The 14,814-nt window shown below is 43.8% G+C and overlaps 1 long non-coding RNA gene across 1 annotated transcript; it reads right to left on the minus strand.

The window, feature by feature from the left end:
- Positions 1 to 9,231: 9,231 nt before the first annotated feature.
- LOC109322371 lies at positions 9,232 to 12,756 on the minus strand. Its single transcript, XR_002104366.1, has 2 exons — positions 12,044 to 12,756; positions 9,232 to 9,337 (listed from the first exon to the last, which is right to left on the minus strand). It is a non-coding gene; the product is annotated as an uncharacterized LOC109322371 (long non-coding RNA).
- Between the last annotated feature and the right edge of the window lie 2,058 nt (positions 12,757 to 14,814).

Raw genomic sequence — 14,814 nt, forward strand, 5'->3', positions numbered from 1 at the left:
ATACCTAAAACCAAAAAGGTAAAAATGGTCATTGGGATAACAAGTTTACCCAAGGCAGATTATGCTAGACTAACCTATATCATTCTTTGATAATTGATTTTCTGGACAAAGGAAAAGCATTAAATTTAATCTATCTGGACTTGAGCAAAGTATTAGATACTTTGCCACAAGGGAAATTTTAAATTCCCCTAGAAAAGATGTTGATTCCTACAGATATGTAAGGTATGTAAGGAAATTGACTAGTATATGAGAAATGGGAAGAACTTACTGGGAATACTGTGTACAATACTAGTGAGAACAAATAGCACAAAAAGCAGAAATACAAATTATGATAAAAAACTAAATACTTTGACACAAAGCATACAATACTGGTTTCCCACTTTCAAGAAAGATGAATTCAAATGGTGGAAAGAGTGATCAGGAAAAACAGAGAACCTAATTTATGGGGCAAAATGAAAGAGCTTTCTGTATTCACTGTAACAGACTAAGTCTAAAATGCTATATTTCTCAAAAGTAAATGCATCTCAGGGGAACAGATCGTAGGAAAGGAAAAGAAGTATTCAAGCTATGGATAATTCTGGCATAAAAACAAATGGCTATAAAATTGCTATGATTATATTGAGGCTGGGTATTAAAAGGGTTCTTGACATTGGAGTAGTGAAACACTGAAACAACTTTCTAACAGAAACAGTAGAGCAAAACACTTGTCAGGTAAAACTTGCATCCAAACCATGCTAACCTCTTTCTTCCCATTAAACCACCAGCTTTTCCACCATGGCTTGTTAAAAATAATTCAAAAGTTAAATGTAAAAAAATAGCATCAAATAAGTCTTAGTGGTTTAACATGGGGAAAAAAAGAGCATAGAAAGATTATGAGAATACTCATTTAAGAGGAGGACAGTAAAAACAGTCTAAGGAGACTGTACAGTTAAATCAGACTACTAGACTGGATAAAATCCAAGATGGATTTTCAGGAATGCTCCTCCAGTTCCTGAATTTTTACTTAGTTGAACTGCCTTCTTAATTGTTATTACTGCTACATCTGAAGATCAGCAGAGATCACATAATATAGTCTGGATGAGCAGCCATTGCCCAACTGGTTTGGGAACTTTTTGCATTGTGCTTTTTCTTCTTTGTCTCATGCTCCCCCACAGGTGATTAGACAAAACAATACTGGTGGCCAGAAGTTAGGAAGAGACCCATGTTCTTTAGAGCAGGAACCTATCACCTAGCGGATGTGAATTCTGAGCAGTTGCCTGTGCACAGATGAGCCCGAGACACAAAGTTCTGACCAGGATCCAAATAGTCCAAAGTTCCTGAGGAGTGTGGAGTCAGTGTTTTCAGTTTAGATATTTCCCCACTGAGTTGGCTGACTTTCAGACTTTGTGACAGGAAATAGCATTGTTTAGTTATTTAAATATTATGGACTGAAAACATAATGGGGTGTAGTTAAGAAGAAACTGTTATAATAGATTAAATTAATGGACATTTTTCTGTTTCCCTTACAGAGGGAGTGAGATTTATTTGGAATTCTACTTTGCTTCAATCAGAGGCTATATGACAGGTTGTTTCTTCTCATACCAATCACAGAACTTTCATTGATTCAGATGGCATAGGCAACAGAATATCAGTTCCCCCTACCTTTATCTTCCCCTGTTCTTCACACTTGGTCTACAGCCAACTTGTGGCTGCTACAAAATAACTGTAATTAGGAAGGATAACAGGAAATGGGTAAGTCTGTAGCTCCAATTCTGCTTCCTGTGTCCTCAAATTGACAAGATTGTGGGTGGAGGAGTTACAGTTCCTCATGCTTTTCTTAACCTAAAATAGTCAACAGGCTGAAAGGCCACAGTTTGCTCCTGGGTATGGAAAAACCTTAACAAAAAATGTCTTCACAAGTACTCTCAAGGGAACCCCAAATGAGATCAAACAGTTAGATTTTGGATTGTAGCAAGCATGTTTCTTACATTTTTAATGGCCAGAAATTGCTAGAATGGAACCAGTAAGTGGGCCAACAAATCAGTGGGAAATATACAGGGGACCATTAGCAAACCCACCTCTCTAGGCTTGTTGGTGAGTTGCCCAGTGGAGAGGTGAAGTCTTCTCCATGTCTTTCACTCTATAGGGCAGACAGCTTCCAGGACTCAAAGAAAATGTGAAAATAAAGACAACTTCTAGGACAGGCTCACCTGATAACTCATGAGTGTGGTTACTGTCAAGAAAATGACTGCAAAGACTGGAATTTATCAGTTCCGCATTGTTTTCCCAGCCCTAAGCTAAACCAAGGACCAGACTTTCCCATTGCTAGCACTACAGTGCTGTTATAGAAGCAACCTGCCACAGTCTCTCCATCTGAACTCATCAATAAAAAAACTGAGCAAAGACAAAGAGCAGTTCAGCAACATAAAGACCCAAGGCCCAGGTTCTGATCCCATAGCTTTTTTACCTTAGTATAATTGCCATGACTTCAGTGAGGTTGTTCTGGACTTGCAAAACTGTGCACTTTCAGGATGGAATCCCCGATATTTACTTAAAGGGCACCTTAGCAGTGAAGAGTTTAAATGATTAAAGTTGTTTTTAAGTCTCAAGTATTTCCAAGCACAAGTGGAGCCAAATGCAGGTTGTTTTTTTCCAATGCTGAGGACTGCTCCACTCCCATGGATTTTAGTGGTAGCTAGGGTGCTCAGTGCCCTGCAGAAAGTACCTGGTACCGTTCAGAATAAAATGCACTGTCACCATTTTGAAGAGCAAATAGCACAGATGTATCCTACATAAACATAATCATTTCACAGTTCATTTTTTTCCTCTCTCATACTGTGTTTTTATGGATTTGAATACTATGTTCATCACCTCTCTGGAGTGTGGAATCACAACTGGTCTGGTGCAGAAGGGACAGAATCTGCCCAACTGGGAAAGTTTATTCTTGATTCTGTAATTTTCGCTTTAATAGCTTATTATAAACATGTTTTCTTACTTTTCAGCCCCAAATATGAAAAGTATGTTTGTATGTTATGCTTTACTTTAAACCACCGTAATGTCATGAAGCGTTTACAGTTACCCTTTTATTTAGCTAATAAGCATACAGCTCAATACCTCTTGAGATTGAAAATACATTTTCCAGCTAAGAAGGAAATATGCCCTGTCACTGTAAGAAGTATTCTGACCAGGACATAAATGGCTGTTGAGAAAATGACTAAAGTCTGGCAGAACATCTGAATGAAGTAGTTTCATAGGCTGTGTCCAGACAAGCAGGGGTGTGCAGTTCATGGTGCTACAAACTGCATGCATGAAATGTTAAAACATGCCCTGTGCTGCAAATTTGCAGTATGGGGGAAAAATTTGCTACCAGGATTTCCCAGCAGCAAAAAAAAGCACCGGGAAAAAGTGTGACACAGCATGTGCTACAGTAGCATGCACTGGAAGAAATGGAGGCTTGGTCCTTCAGTGAGAAGCTCTGGTAGCCAGCCAGAGAATCTGTATGCTCTGTTTGTGTCCTGGCTGCTCTAGCATGGTAGAAGTCAGAAGGAGCTGGGCAAGGGCAGTTTGCCCACAGCGGGACAATGTGTCCTGCAACAAAGCACACATGCAGGGCTTTGCACTGCAGCACAAAGTAATGGCACAAATTTGTGCTGCTGCAAGTGCACAACACTGGTTGTCCGCTGGGGAAGTGCTGAGCTGTTGTTGCTGTGATGGTCCAGGCAATATGTGAGGGGCAATAAATCTTGTGGGTGATATCTTTCATTGAACCAACTACATGGCAAGCTTTCAGGTATCTCAGGCTTCTGGAAGAAGCAGGCACAGCAGATCTAAGTAGCAGAACTTGAGTTGGGGAGACTGTCTGTCTGATAAATACTTGCAGCGCTAAAGCTTGAAGCTAATGCTGCTGCAGAGTTGACAGATATCCCCCTAATATCCTAACTGGCTCATGTGCCCTATATTTACATATTAAGCTTTTAAGTGTGCTGCATCATTTTCAGTGTAAATCCATCCTTTGAATGAAATCAGGAAATATAGGGAAGATGGCAGTGTGCATTTATAAAAGGAACAGGACAAATTTCTTCAGCCTTTATTGACATTGACAAACTATTACAGCCTTTAGCTCCATCTTTCATGCTGTTACAAGACTATGGTTTGTCTTTTAAAGCATTATTTTCAAATTTTGTAAAGGGACTGGTGCTACTAGATCCTGGAATCTAAAACCACATCAATTTGCACATGACTGGCATGCAGTGCTGCTAAATCCTATCTTGGTAAACTGCATTTAGAAAAGGGCTTTTGTGCCATGCTGGGCAATTTATTTAGATAGAATTTTAAAAATGAACTAATGCTGTATTTTTAAAGGCTGGGACAGTATGAGCTTTGAAATATCATGTTGATAGGAAGAAAAGAGAAAACTGCTTTAAGGCAAAACTGAATATTTATGACTGAAAAGGTGCTAATGGGGCATGTCACAGGGCACTAAGATGTGCCTGCTCCTTGAAGGGCAGAAGTAGCCCAACCAGGGAGCCCTGCAGGCTAGGCAGAGCCCCACAGGCAAATGAGGTAATTTGCCAGCACCTGCAGGCAGTCACCTGAAGGATGCACAGCTCCGGACACATCTAAACCCAAGGCTAGTAGGGGTTAATTCTCTGGCAACTGCCAGGGGAAGGAACTCCTGTATGAAAGAGCTACCCAGAGATATTTGGTTGCATGGTCTGCTGCCTGCAAGACTAGTAAGGTTCCACCCAGGGCTAGGAGGCACGCTATACTAGGGGAGAAGTTTGCCTTCTTAAAGGAGCAGAGTGAAGCTTCCATCATTATTGTAATGCTCTAGCCCAGGGGCTTATGTTTGTGTTGTTGTCTGAACTGGTGGTTTAGGATGAGGCTGTAAGGGGTGGTATGGAGGCCTCATTAGTGCCCAGAGGGGGCACACAATCACCTAGTGCTCTGTCAGCAGCTGGCTCGAGGCTCACTTAGTTATACAGCCTGTAGTGGGTAGAGTGTGTGCAATGCACAGAGCACACAAGGGTCCAGAGAGCCTGGTGCCAGAGAGGAGCAGCAGGCTAGGGCACCAGAGGGGCACAATGACACAGGGCCAGAGGCCCAGCAGATTAGGAGTGGAGGGCCTATTGCCAGAGAAGCACAGATATACAGGGGCCAGACAGCCTGGCACCAGAGGGGCACAGCAGCCAGGGGCCAGGGTCCCAGTGCCAGGAAGAGATTAATTGGACCTACTGCCTCAAAGCCAGGTCCAACACAATGGGCCTAGGCTAGAAGGCCTAGCTAGACTAAGGGGGCAGAGGTTGAGTAGGCTGAGGCCTTAGAGGTAACAATATCTGTGTAACACCCACGAGGCATATGGCATGGTATAGAGGAGGTTTGGAGCCATGCATTTAGCCTGTAAGGCTCAAGATGCCCTGTGCAACACACTACTGGAGTGAGGTCTGGCAAAGGGGCCAAGGACCAGTGAGTTCTTGTGGGGTTCAGTGGATCAGGGCCATGTGAAGGCCTGTGGGCAGCCTCCTGATTAATTATTTTGCCATCAAGACACGGCAGACGAGACAGAAGGATGCACTCAGAGCAGAGCTAGTGAGGTTGCAGAGCCACCAGGGGTTACACAGCCAACCCTGGGGAGCCTGAACCGTGACAGCAAGTACTACAGTATACAGTTTTACAGGTACTTTTAATATTTGAAATAATTTTGGAATACATATTTGTGATGCTATTATCATGTACTGATGATTAAAAAAGGAAGAAAAAAAATGGTTTCCCCAATAGCTCAGTAAAATACTGCTGAAAATGTAAAGATGTTGATTCATTTTGTTTTATCACAGGTATTTCAACCGCCCCTGAACAATAAGATTGAAAGGGAACACCTGGATCAGAGTCCAAGTCCTTTTATTACAGACAATTAAATCAATATTAACTGTGATCATAAACTTAGCAAGCTCTATCAAAAGTAAAAAATCTGACCCTTTTAACAAGAAAAACAGTGGATATTATTAAAATCAACCTTTTGGAAAAATATTTTGCCCAAGTATCTCAACCCCACAAACCCTAAAAAAGGCAAAACAAAAAACTGTGGTGTATGGTTGAAATCACTGAAGGATTTATAAATGACTTGACTGAAAGATGCAACAATATGGAATATTATTCCTTTCTTCATAAAAACATTTCCAGTTAATATAATTTATCTGGACAAATAAGAGTATGAAATAAGTATTGTGATTAAACTTTAACAAAGGCACATAACGAGAGTCAGATGGGAACCTTATAAGGCAACTGGCACTTAAGCCTACCTGCAATTCATTCTGTGCCAACACATCTGTTACCCTTTCAGAACTTCAGTGGTTTCACAGTGGTTTTTTACACTGGAGCCACATAAATTCTCTGCAAGCAGGCTGAAACTAGTCACTGCAAGAAATCATAGCACTTACCCGAGAGATGGCTTAGAAGTCACTGTGTCATTTCCAGTGATAGGAGCATTTAAAAATTTTTTTTGCATAGAAAATTCTCCCACATACTGTGCTTACCCAAATTCAAGACAACTTTGAATTGAAGATGACCCAAAAATTAGATAGTATACATGAAAAATTTATAAATTTGTTATAACTTCCATGTCTACAATCTAACTATTGGAGGGTCATCTTAAATTCATCCCTACCATTGCTGCAGCAGGAAAGCAAGCAGGAACAAGGGGGCAGGCAGCCGAATAAAGTCAGGTGGCCTTCCCTTCACCACTTGTCCCCTGCCCTATGTCCACTTGGCCTTCCCTGCTACCTAGCCCCCTCCTCCCCCTACTTACTTTCAATTTTGGCTCTGGCAGTGGCCCACAGCTTGGGGCACATGGGGACTCCAGCCCACACATTGCTAGGCAGCAGAAGTTGCCATGGCAGCTCTGGCCCTGAGACCAGGTTGGACCCTTAGCTGGGGCCTGGGCCAGAGCCAGAGCTGCCCCTGCCTCCATCATGGCTGTCTGGCTGAAGCCAGAGGCATGCCTGAGCATAATTGGCAGGAGAAGAGGTGAGAGGGACACAGGCAGCCTGCCACCCACCTTCTACTGAAATCCAGTGTTGTCCTCCTTTTGAATGGAAGGGAAAACCTCATTTTGAGCTAAAGTAAATACAGGTTTTAATAATTAATATAATACTATGAACAAGTGAAAAGATTTTATCAATCAGTTTGTAAATGGTGCCATTAACAGTAGAAAAACATCAACCATGAAGTAGTCCGGAGCTAAGTATTTTTCAGCCAACAGTTACTATTTGTACTGTGTTCAAAGGTACTCTAAATTTTCTAGAGAACCCAGGGGATGACATCTTTGTTCTGGAAATCTTACAGTACTGACAGTGTGACACATAATGAGGTTAATCAATGCAAGGGAGTAAAGGAGTATTAAGTACAATAAGGTCAGGCTGGTCAGATCACAACTTAAGTTAAGAGCAGCTGGGTGTACTCTGTAATAATTCTGGACTGTTGAGGGGACAGGAGTTGTATGCAACCCGTATACAAACCATTTGCTCTTGACAGCTCACTTAAGTGTTTGGCGTAATGCTGCAAACATTTGTTTGCAAGAGAGGTTTTAAACAGGTAAGTATGGAGGCCTGGTTAACATATCTGGGTACAGCATTCACCTGTGGCTCAGAATCACAGCTGGCCCATCTTGTGGAATATTAAGGAGGCAATTTCCCTACTTTTCTATTTCTTAATTACCCATACCCCAAATCTGCTCCTTTCTGCTTCTAAATGCTTCAGGATAAAAATGACTTACTGAAGCTAAGTATATCATGCAACTAACTGCTACACAAAGCAAAACACCAGAGCTTCATACAGCAGGCTTTATTTTGTATTACAGTATCATTGCATTTCCTCATATTGCATCTCACGGGAGATACCTGTTGTATTACACAAAGTACAAATGACCACACAGTAACATAATTTTTACAAAACATTCATATCAGACAAGATGTATTTAACAATTCATGACCAAATGCAACTAGCAAGGCTTACTTCCAAAAAATACAGCCTGACAGAGTCTTGTAAGCATATTCACGAATTAAATACTAAAAACTGTCCTGTGTTCTACTGCATCGCCTTAAATAAAAAATGACCCTGCATCCAAATATTTTAACTAATAAAACCTTTAGTAATTGTATCCAAGTATTTTTCCTTCCAGGCAGGTGGGACTAATGGTACCATTCTGGCGTGTAAAGTGGCAGGTCCTGGCTTTGTGTTCCAGGAAGAAGGACAACAGGGGTTGGGAAGCCAGGCCTCATGGTTCTAGGCCTTGGAAGTATCTCCTGGGAAACTGGTGTGTGTGAAACTGATCCTATTAGATTCGGATTTAGCCTGAATCAGGGACAGTGATTCGATTCGTTGATTCGGGTCACTGTTCCCAATTCAATTCAATTTAGCCAAATCTGAAGATTTGATGCCCATTTGGAGAATCTGCAATTGAGATAAAGACACAGCTTTAAATGCATTTTCTACATACCTCTACGTAGCAGGCATGGCTCGTGATCGCTGCGATGGGGCAGATGGAGCACCCCGTAGGAGCATGGGAGGGCCCTCCACATGCTAGGCAGCAAACCCAGGAGTGGACCTGAAGTACTTTCAGTCCATTTTGGGGTCTGCCAGGAAGCACACAGGGGAGCCCCCTCCATGCCTCCCTGGCTTGGCAATCAGCTACAGGGGGACCCCTGGTGCCCCGCTTCCTCTGACCCAGGAGGCACCAGTCACTGAGCCGGGGGGCATAGGAGGGCCCCCCAGTGAACCCGGAAGGGGACTGGAAGTGCTTCTGGTTCACTTCTGGGTCTGCTCCTGAGCATGCTGGGGAGGCCCCCCCATGATTCTGTAGTATACTCCATGCGCCTCAGCACTGCAGCACTCACAAGCCCCAGCTACCCAGAGGTATGTAGAAAAAACACTGAAAGGTCTCTCTATGTCCAAATCTTTCTGAGTCTCTTCAAATTGATTTGCAAGGTTACGATTTGATTCAGAGAGATTAAAAGGTCCACCAATTCGATTTGGAGATTCAGCCATCAAAATCAGGCCAAACTGAATCAGGGAACAAGGCTCTGCACAGCCCTACTGGGAAGTACTTTAAGTATCTTCTGGGCAGATATGCTCCCCACATCCTTCTCCTAGCCAGACACTTCAATACAGTATCTTTATAAATACGTTACCAGTGCTTATCACATTCACTAGCTGATCTCTAACAATTCTTCCTGTCTTTAGGATCTTTTCTTTTCCACAGATTTCCAAAAACAATCCCTATGAAAAGTAAAGTTCCTAATGTGCAGTTAGAGGTAAACTTCTTCCAACAATCTTCAGGTTTGTTTATGTCCAAAGTGTAAATCTGTGAATTGTTATTATTCTGTAATTCCACAAGCCTGCTAGATACTTCATATGCAGAGGATCTATGTTCCCAGAAACCCACAGTCTTCAGCTCCATCTCCACAACAAGCTCTTTACAGACATGCATCCTGCTTCCAGTGGCTTCTTAACAGACAGAGGTCTGCCTACTTGAGCTTATTACAAGATGCGTCTCAAATACAATGCATACAACAGAAAGGCAGAGAAGGTGAGGATCATGTATGGATGCTAATCCTGGCTCCTCTCTACAACAGAGAGACCAAGGAAGATGGTAAAAGGTATTTATGCATGTCAGGATACAGACCGGGACCCAGCAGGATTTTCAGAAGTGCTGACGTGCATCCAACTCCCCCTTGGCATCTGTGTGCATTCTGAAGAGTTTTATAATGTTTGGTCTGAGTTTCATCACAAGTGCACACAAAGGACTACGAGAGCCCAGAGCAATAGCATTCCCAAACTGTGGTCTATACAAAGCTGACTGGTCCTGCAATGCTACTTCTACCTCCACCTTTCCAGCTGCTCCAAAAAGGCATCTATACTGCCCTTTGCAAAGAGGGCTCAGGATACCTGCTGAAGCAGCTGGGAACAAGGATTAGCTGCCTCCATTCTCTGTCCCTACTAGTTCATGTGAGGGAAGAAAATGTAAGCTGTCAGGAACAGAGTTACCAACAGGACGTGCAGTGGAACACATCTGGCTTGGAGAACAGTAGTTCTCACCTTGTGCCAAACTCAAGACTCCTGTGGAAACAAAATTCTAGGCATTGAATATTTGCATGATCAGAAAAAAAATAGATCTGATGCTCATGAAGCATGCCACAAACAATTCTAGGCAATGAAATATGCCCATCCACACAGGAACTACTACCTCTGCATCTACATACTGTGTATGCAACCTCATATCACACTCACTCACTTTAAAACAGGGGTGGGCAAAGTTAGCTTGTGGGCCAGATCCTGCCAGCAGTGGACTCTATTTCCCAGCAGCCTCTGCCCACGCAGCTGTGGCCTGTCTCCATGGAGGCCCCAGCCACAGCTGTGCTGTGATAGCAAGGTTGGGGTTGCCATGGAGAATGACCCCAGCTGCACTGGCAGGGCATGTGGCAGAGCAGGGCAGGGCACTGCTCCAGAGCAACTGGGATCTTGCAGCAGGGGCAGCTTGGTCAGGGCCGGGCAGAACCATGATCCGGTGTGCAGGCAGCAGATCACAGCTCTGCCCTGGCTTGGGACCAGGCTGTTACCGCTGGAAGGAGCTGGTGCAGAGCCACGATTTGCTGCCTGCGTATACCTGCCAAGAGCATGCAGGCTGCAGAGTATGTCTCTGCCCTGGCCCTGACCAAACTGCCCCCACTGAAAGATCCCAGTGGCTCTGAAGCAGTAGGGGCAGTTTGGTCAGGGCCAGGGCAGAGACATGCTCTGCAGCCTGCATGCTCTGGGCAGGTGTATGCAGGCAGCAAATCGTGGCTCTGCACCAGCTCCTTCCAGCGGTAACAGCCTGGTCCCAAGCCAGGGCACAGCTGTGATCTGCTGCCTGCACACCGGATCATGGTTCTGCCCGGCCCTGACCAAGCTGCCCCCGCTGCAAAATCCCAGTTGCTCTGGAGCAGTGCCCTGCCCTGCTCTGCCACACGCCCTGCCAGTGCAGCTGGGGTCATTCTCCATGGCAACCCCAACCTTGCTATCACAGCACAGCTGTGGCTGGGGTCTCCATGGAGACCGGCCACAGCCATGCAGGCAGGGATTGCTGGGAAATGGAGTCCGGCTGCCAGCCAGATCTGCCATTTTGCCTACCCCTGCTTTAAAACTGGGGAAGCAGGGGTAGGGGAAGATTGTGGATCTGGGAAAGATCGTCAGTCAGTCTTCAACCATATTTCAAATTTAGCCAATTCATCATCTACAGAGTACTCAGTCTCACTACAATCTTGGATTACACAGGAGCTGAAGGTTGAGTTTAAAAAGCCACTATGATCAGAAATACAAAGTATGTAAAAGTGATACTTTTTTTACTTTGCTTATTCTGAATCTTATCTGTTCATATAATTTTAATGATTCAAATAGTGAGGGGGCAGTGGTGGTTACTATTTGTATTAATTATTTCTTCAAAAAGGAGCACAACTGTGGGGCAGTGAACTGGACTGATTCTTGGATGACTAAAGAATTAAAACTTGCTTTTTGGTAGTGATGCATGAGCCAGAGAAATTTTGCTTGACATTCACATATTGCACTTGCATGCTTAGTAATTCAGAAGGATCTATTCGGCTGTAAACTCAGCCAATTTAACAGACTCATTTGGAGAACAACAACAAACAAACAAACAAACAAAGAAACAAAGAAACATGAAGCCACTTGTATACAGCTCTTTTTCAGACTATGGTCACACTTTAAAGATCAGGCAGTCACTACCAATATACAGAGCCATTTAGTCTCCCCACATTCACTCTGATAAACTTTTAAATTGAAGTGAATATGATCACAGTTCACTAGGCACCAACTGTAGCCCCAGTTATGTATCCACATGTCATGGTGACAACATTAGACACACTGGGAGAAAAATCAAGATTGCTATCTCCTGATTCTTGTAAAAGCAGACCTAGGTTAAGCTTTTGTTGAAAATAAGTTTGAGATGAGAGGTGGATATGTTAGGCAAACTGACACAGGATTACTAAAAAACAGAAAAATGATGAGTTCAAACCTGCTGAGCTAAGTGGGCCCCTACGGCAGCCACTGCTGTGTAGTAAGAGAAGGTCTGATCAAGATGTGTTCCTACCACACACAGACCCACTAGCATAACACCACTGAACCACTGCCTTCCTTGAACCACAGAGCTGTTGATTTCACACCAATGACAACATCATTGCTTTTATCCTAGAATGAAAAAGATTGTTACCAGAAAAAAAAATAAAGCATTGCATGAGGCATGTTGCTACACCTTCTGGGAGTGTGGCCAGTATAAAGAGAAAAGATTTTTTTCAAAGCTAGGATGTTTTTATTTTAGAAAGAAGTGTCAAGTGAAGTTCTCAAGCCTCTTTTAGTCAGAAACAAAGAGTCTGATTTCCAAAGCTGCTGACAACTCAACAGGTACCAATGGCTTAAAAAATTATTTACAAGTGCCACACCAAGGTATGCTTGAAGGAAGTAAGGCCTGTATTTAGAGGAATTCAAAACTCACGCACAGCTGGTATGTCTACATGTTCAATTAATGCAACGCAATAAGCTGGAGTTTATTGTGCCCAGGTGTGCCATTTAAACGTGAGCCTGGGACTGCAGCAGGCTGAGCCAGGTCAAAGCAGCTCCAGCTGGCACAGGGCCCCAGAGATCAGCTTGCCTGCCTTGGGCTGTTTCCTCACCAGCTCAATGTACTGTGGAGGGGCTGGCTGGGGCATGAGGGTGGTCAAGTGTGGGGCTAGCAGGGAGGCAGCTCCCGCACTGAAGCACCCTCGTGTCCCAGCCAGCTACATCAGTGTCTATATGTGTGCTGCTGCAGAGTGAAAAACTCTGAAGCAGGATAGTTCTTGTAAATACAAGTACTATCCTGAGGTGGAGTTAAATTGTTTATTCCAGCCTAATTGCCCTGCAGATGTAGACACCAAGTCATTTACCACAGAGCTAATTAGTCAACTGCAGTAAAGTCTTGCATAGACGTGTCCAGTCAGTACAATGAAAGGGACATCAAAAGCACCAGCGTATGGGCCACTGATGGAGTGAAAAAAACAACTAATGGACATGAAAAATATTTCCTAAGGGCAGTTTCCTACTAGTTTCAATCTTACGAGGGTCAAGAGGTACAGCAGAAAGGCTAAAGAAGCCATGCTTATCCAGAACAGTACATTATACAAACTTGGACATGGACACACATCAAACAAGGAGGAAATTACAGGGACATGGGAGAAATAGTCATTTCACTGTGGGGAAGGAAAGAGGAACTGTGCAAGAGAAAAAGAGAAATGGCTTTACAGAAAGAACCCCTCCCTTCCTTCTGGCTCGTTCTTGTGTTTCATGCTCTGCTAAAGCAACTAACAGTCCCCTGTCTCTGGATGGTGCACTGAAGAGGATACTGACTATTCCAATACAGTAACAACCTATCTTAAAGACAGTTAGCTTTAACTTTTTCTTTCCGTCTCCACTCAGTCTGGGCAGCATGATATTACAATCTTTCTGCTAAAGAGTGCTCCTTGTCACCATAACGTTGACCCAAATTCAGTTTCTGCTTCTACTGTTCTGACTGGTCTATGATGGGAGCCAAACTAAAATTCAATCTACACCAACAATACTGTGTTGATGAGTGGATGCACCAAAGAAACAAGGATCCTAAAAAAATTCTGGTCTTGTGCCCAGCTTTTTAAGATTAAAAGCTACATACAAAACAACAGTTCTAGCTTATGTCGAATCCTTAAACAAGGAAAAAACAAGAGTAAAACACAAGGAATGTAAAGGAAATAGTAAAGCACAAGGAATGTAAGGAAATCCCAAATGTGTATCACATTGTTGGGTCTGTAACATATTAATATATTTAGCATTTCTACTGAACAACAGTAACTATATAAGTACACACTAAGCACATTATATAGCATAAGTAGCAAAATATAACGAGAGATTTTCCCTCCTAATTTAACTTTATGTAGCTAACATACAGCCCAGTCCTACAACACTTACATGTGACTAGTTTCAACCAAGTCTACAGAACTAGGCCTATACCTAAAATTACTAAAAATGCCAGAATGCCTGCAGAACTGGCTATGTTGTTAAAAAAGAATAAGTGGAGGGGACCAGAGCAGACATGGCAGTAATAGTTATTAAAGGTGACAAATAGGCATGCACCAATAAAGATATTTTTGGCTGATACAGATAGCTGATTATTAGCCAGCCATATTAGCTGATACTGATCCAATAACCAATTTATAGGAATGCAGCCAGGCAGTGTAAAGAGCAGCTTCCTGCAGGTAAGTCTAGAGGGGAAGGGATGCAGGAGAGGGAGGTGGAATGGGGGGGGCAGATCAAGGCCCCCATGATGAGGGAAGGAGTGGGGCCGCCCAGCCAGGGCAGTGAATGGGACTCAGGGGCCAGGATAGTGAGTGGGAGAACACCACAGGTGGCTTTGGGAATCAGTGTCCTGGCACTTAAAAATGGTGGCGGGGCAAGTGCTGCTGCCACCATTTTTAAGCATGGGGACAGTTAATCAGAGGAGACCCAAGCAGGGCTTGGGCAGATGCGGGCTGCTTGCTGTGGGCCCAGGGCTCCCTGCCCTGCTGCTGCCTTTGCCCCAGGGGCCCCCATGCTGGCCAAACCTCCCCTGCTAGCCCAGTAGCAGGAGGCACAGCTCACTGCCCCCCACTGCTGCCAGGTGGTAATGGACGCACAGCCAGTGTGGGGTCCGTGGGTCAAAGCCCCAAGCCTACAGTGAGTAGCCCCCACCCACCTTGCACACATCTGGGGGAGGGGCATATGCCCCCCATGCCTCCCCCA

The sequence above is a fragment of the Crocodylus porosus genome, unplaced genomic scaffold (assembly GCF_001723895.1).
Source record: "Crocodylus porosus isolate Cpor-Errol unplaced genomic scaffold, CroPor_comp1, whole genome shotgun sequence".
Classification (NCBI taxonomy): domain Eukaryota; kingdom Metazoa; phylum Chordata; order Crocodylia; family Crocodylidae; genus Crocodylus; species Crocodylus porosus.